This window comes from Marmota marmota, unplaced genomic scaffold, assembly GCF_001458135.2.
Source record: "Marmota marmota marmota unplaced genomic scaffold, marMar, whole genome shotgun sequence".
Taxonomy (NCBI): Eukaryota; Metazoa; Chordata; class Mammalia; order Rodentia; family Sciuridae; genus Marmota; species Marmota marmota.
The window spans coordinates 3,022,303-3,028,302 of NW_025999899.1; positions in this window are offsets into that span (position 1 = coordinate 3,022,303).

Consider the following 6,000-nt stretch of genomic DNA (forward strand, 5'->3'; position numbering starts at 1 on the left):
TTCCATAGTTTAGCTATTGCCTGCACCTGTTTTTATGAATAAATTTTCATAAAATTTCATTTATATACTATCTATGACTGTATTTGTCAAAAAATGCAGAATTGAGTATTTGCCAGAGACTGAGAGACTCATAAATCCTTTATGAGTTTATTATATGGCCCTTTATAATGAAGTTTACTAACTCTTCCTGATACTGAAAGCTTGGTCTTGTCCCCAGTGCCTATCTAATAACGAGGTTGAGGGTTTGATAAAAAGGAAAAAGAAGTTTCATTGCTTTCCTGGCAAAGGAGAAACACAGGGCACTCCTGTCCCAGAGGCTGTGATTTGAACTGTCAGGGGACATGGGGATTTTACCAAAGGGATACAAGGCTACATTCCAGCTGTGCCCTGTTGGGAATCATAATTCATTTGTAGGCTTGAATTTAGTCTGTTTTTTTTTCAGACCTGCTGGTGCCAGCGCTGAAATACACATTCCTTCACTCTTGCGGTCTGTGGTGCATGGGTTGTGAGCTGAAGGACAGATAACTTGGCCTAGGAGTGGAGGAAACTTCATCTTTCTTCCTCCATGATTAAGGAGGAGGAAATGGAGAAGAGGAAGGGAAAAAAATCAGTTTTAAAATAAGTTGCAGTGGCAGAGCAACAGGCTTATATTTGAAGCAGAAAGCGTTCCCCTATTATCTTCCTTTATGGGATAGAACTTAAACAAATGATCCAGGAGCGAGATCTATCCTAGATGTGTGTGTGTTGTGTGAATATCTGTGGATTGTGGAATGAGCTGCTTAGATATGAAATTGGTGGACATTGATTGGTTCAGGAAAGGATGTATGGCTTTAGCTAGGGCTGGGTTTGGACACTCCATGAGAGATGAATCTGGAGGAAATTCTGAGGCTCTTCCTCCATGATCTCCAGCGTCACCTCTGCTCTACACATGGTGCCCCACAGAGGAGTCTGAGGGCTGCCCATTGAGGTGCTGTGGGTGAAGTGAGGTGTGTGTGGAGGAGGAATAGAGACTGATGGCATGTATGGAGCACAGAGGAAAGTGCTTGGTGTGTGTTACCCTTTAAGCCTCATAACAGCTCACGAAGAAGCTATTATTAGCTCCATTTTATAGATAAGAAAATCAAGGCACCAACAATTAGTAAGGTTACACAGCCAGTAAACAGCATTGCCTGGGTCTGAACCCAGGCAACCTGACTCCAGAGCTCTGTCTAAACTGCTGTGTCAGCCCCCCCTGGGGCATGCTGACTGATGCCCGGGTCAGAAGGGAGAGCAAGGGCCCCGGATGTCTTTACCTGTAGGCCTGTCTCAAAAAATGTGTAGATGTCAGATGTCTACAAATTGTTGCAAATTGGACTTACTCACACTGGAAGGAATCCTGTATTGCATTCCTTTGCAAAATGAATGATTAAAATGTTTTGTATAAATCTAGGGTTATTTAAATAAGGATGTACTTGCATCTGGCCCATTCTTTTTTTCTTTTTAGATGAATCAACCATCTTTAGAGCAGTTTTAGGTTCATAGCAAAATTGAGCAGAAGAGCAGATTTCCCAGGTACTCCCATCCCTCCCCCTAGCCTGCCCTATAATTGACATCCTGCATTAGAACTGATGAGCCTACACGGATGCATCATTATTATCCAAAGCCCATTAGGCTTTTCCTTGGTGGTGTACATTCTCTGGGTTTTGGCAAACATATAAGTATAAATATTCACCATTACAGCATCACACAGAATAGTTTTACTGCCCTAAAAATCCTCTGTGCTCCTTTAATTCATCCTTCCTTCCCCTAGCCTCTGGAAACCACTAATCTTTTTACTGTCTCTATAGTTTTACCTTCCTCAGAATGTCATGTACTTGGAATTACACACTATATAGCCTTTTGGGATTGTCATCTTTCACTAGTATTATGCACTGTGGTTTCCTTTGTATCTTGATAGCTCATTTCTTTTTGGCACAGAATGTTATTCCATTATCTGGATGTATCACAGTGTATTTTTCCACTCATCTCCTTAAAGACTATTTCCAAGGGTTGGCAATTACAAATAAAGCTGCATAAACATTCACATCCAGGTTTTTGTGTGAACATAAATTTTCAGCTGCTTTGAGCAAATATGGAAAAGCACCATGGCTGGGTCATATGGTAAGAGCGTGTTCAGTTTTGTAAGAAACCACCAAATTGTCTTACAAGGAGGCTTGACCATTATACATTCCCATCAGCAATAAATGGGAATTCTCTTTCCATATCCTCGCCAGCATTCAATGTCATCATTTTTTATTTTGGCCTTTCTAATAAGTGTGAAATAAACAGTCTTTTTCTTTTTTCTCTCTCTCTTTAATGTTTTCTTTTAATCTAACAGGAGTAGCCAATGTGTTGTATGTATTTACATTTTAGTATATTATATTTTTGCTCAGGTCATGTTCTTTTTCAATTTTCTGGGCTTTTTCTTTGCTAATACTCTCATACAGCAAAATGGCAAAAAGAATGAAATAAAACAAAAAAATCTTTGTTTTACACGATGTTATTATTGATTTATGTATCTGCATTCTTTAAATATTTTATTTATTTATTTTTCATTTATGCTAGGGATTGAACCAGGGCTTCAGGCATGCTAAGTATGTGTTCTACCTCTGAGCTACACTCCCCAGCCCCGATTCATTTATTTTTAATTGGCAAGTGTACATTGTATATATTTATTCGCTATATGATCTTTTGATATATCTATACATGGTAGAATGGCTAAATTAAACTATTTGTTGTATCGTCTCATGTGCTTACCATTTTTTGTGGTGCCAACATTAAAATCTACTCTCAGCAGTTTTCAAGTTTATTGCTCTCTATCTTTGCCTTCAAGTCCCTCCCTCCAGCACCTGGAAGCAGATGAGCCACACCCAGAATCCTGAACAGGGCTGGGGCACAGCTCTCCTAGCCCAGGAACAGCCATGTCAGGCTATCATGCAGATGTAGAAGTATCCTTTTGTGATCATGGTCAGGATCAGTCTGTTCAGAGCCGAGAAGGGCAATGGACTCTGCCTAGCTTCCCCTCCTTCCTCACAGCACCAAGTGAGGCATTTCCTGACACATCATTATTACCCAAAGCCCATTAGGCTTTTCCTTGGTGGTGTACATTCTCTGGGTTTTGGCAAATATATAAGTATTTTGGCAGATATATAAGTATGTTTCCTCTCCCTGCCTATACCTAACCCAGAGGACCTCCTCTCTCTCTATCCCTGGGGAGGTGGAACCTGTGGACTTGTCACTTGGGCCTGATTTCTGTGGGGCCTTGGGAGGTGTGGGGAGGGGGGAGGTGTGGGGAGGGGGGAGGAACAGATCTTGGTGTGTCCTCCCTGGGCATTTTAGCAGGCAGGAGGATGGCTTCTACAGATAGACCCTGCTGACTAGGGCTTCCACTCTGCCCTCAGCCTGGCAGGATGGGGACTCAATTGCGGGTATCTTGGCAGAATCTAGGAGCTGCCTGATGTTCAGACCTCTGAGGGTGGGTCAGGGCAGGAATATTCAGAGGCTGCCCTTCTGCTCTCCCTGCCAGCAACCCACCCCAGGCTGGGCCCCTTCTCCCCTGATGTTCTCCTTCATACATATGGCCAATCTGAAAGACCCCTTCCTGAATCTGTGGCCTCTCTGGGCTCTGGATGTTCTATCCACTATAAGAGGAGATTCTGGGTCGCTGAGGAAAGGTGAGCACAGCATCACTCTTGGCAATTACAAGGGACCAGGATCTGGGTAGTGGAGGGCTCCTAGGCATTGGGGCCCCTGGGAATGAGCCCAGTGGTCAGGCGTGTAGCCATCAAGGGTAGGCAGGCAATGCTCTCAATGTTCTATGGGAGCTGAAGGCATGGTATATAGAGGTGGAACTTCAGGCTCTACACTCCTGTGACTGTGCTGTGTAGACAGACCCCAAACACAGGACAGAAGTAGCAGTGGGGCAAGCATCAGTTAGATTGACAGGCAGAGGCACTGCATTTTGTTTAAGGTGCTGGATCAGCTACCTGCCTGGCAACAGAGGTGACAGACAGCATCTATACCAGGCCATTGGCCATGTGCCCTGTGAATCTATGCCAGCGTAGCCCCGTGTGACTAAGGAGTCAGGGCTGACCCCGTGGCCTGGGGCCACTTGGCAGGCTGTACCTCACTCTGTAGCCCCGTGTCTGTCACCTACTGAGTACACATGTTGCCCCAGGCTTGTCCCTGTGCCTGGAACATGCAAGGGCCTCTGGCCTCTGAGCCTCTGCTGATGCAGCTTTTGACTTGTAGATGCCTCCCTCTTTCCAAGCCCAGCCCCAGTGTTCCCTCTGTCTGAAACCTATGCCCCACCTCCCCATTAGAGGACTTCCTCCCCCTTTGTTGGTCCTTACGGCCTGTCTGGCACATTATGGTTTCTGCTCCAGCCAGTCTCCCATGGCCCACAAGTTCCTTGAGGATGGAGACTGCCTCCTCCCATTCTGAATCCCTCCTGGCTCCCGGATTTCCTGCCAGGGTCTCCCATGTGGACTCTCATGACCTGGGATTAACTAGGACTAAGTGTGGACTACATATTTGGGGTGCGACTGGATTTTTCATGGAGCAGTGCCTCTTTCTCTGTTAGCTGGCCTGGATCCTGCAGAGGGGGCTTGCCTTATTCCTTGCTGGGCACAGTGCATGCCTTTGGGTGGGGATCTTTTTAAACCAGCTCCCTCCTGGTCCCTGAGAATAAGCACTAACACAAGGAAAATGTCAACACTGAGGTTTGGCAAAAGCCTCATCTGCAGGATCCTGAGACAGAAGCAAGCTAGGAGGGGTGAGGGGCTGAGTCAGCAGAGGGTCCATGAGTAACAAACGGGGTGGCGGGGACTATGCTTCACCCAAGGTTGGGCTATGATGGTGGAGTTTCAGCTTAGTAAGAGATTTCAAATCACAAGCAGGAACTTCAGGATCCCCTTGTCTTAAACTGCAAAAGCAGTCCCTCTTCATCCACAGTGGCAAGCCCGCTCTGCCCTGTAGTGGCCGCAGGTCCTGCTCTCATGGCCTGAAAGCATGACCCTGCCTCCAGCCACCTCCCCAGGCCTGGCAGGTTGTGGTGATGAGGGATTAAGGGGTTTGTCTCCTGAGAGCAGTTGGGAAAGTCCCTGCACCATCACCATCAGCAGATTCTGTCACTCTGTCCCTGTCACGTCTTGCCCATGTCTTGCCTGCAGGAGCAGCTGTGTAAGCCCTGACTCAGGCTGTTCTCCACCCCCTTCCCAGCAGAGGCCTGGGCCAGGAGGGAGGGCACAGAATCTTCCTGTCACGTTCAGGCCTCAGAGAAAGGTGGCCCAAATAGTTGCTGGGAGAATAAACTGTCATGACAATAGCTGTCACAGTTTGCTCTTTCTGCACTCTGGGCCTTGTTCTACTCCTTTCTATTTGCTCTCTCATTTAAGCCCCACAGTAACCTTGCAAGGTAGGTTAGGTACATTTCCCAGATGAAAAAATTGAAGCTTGGGAGAAATGACTTTCCCAAGATCATATGGCCAGGAAGGGGTGAGGCTGTCTGACTGAAGATTCATGATGAATGAGTGGAAATGATTGAATGGGGACTTCCTCTGTCTCTGAGGAACCTGATCCCCTGGGACTGCTTTGAAGGACAGATGCAAGTCTTGGGGCTGGGCACCGTGGGGTCAACCACATCAGTCCTGAGCCTCCCCTGCAGGGGTCAGGGTAGAACATTTGAAGGTTATTATGCCCCACCACCTCGGTGATCTCTTTGACACCACATCCTCATCCTTGGGAAGAAAGTTCTCTATTATGATTCCCACTCAATTTTGATGGGACCTACCTGCCAAGCATCAGATACAAGGCAGGAAGGTTGGGACCAGAACATCAGTCTTGTGCCAAAGAAGGTGCCTCCCCTGCTTTTTCCCCTGTGGGTGAGGCTGCTGTGTGGGCGTGGGGTGATTCACGTGGAGCACGTGGGTGGTGGGCGTGGCCTGCCTGGCGCCAAGGGCAGGTAACCCAGCCAGTTCTGCT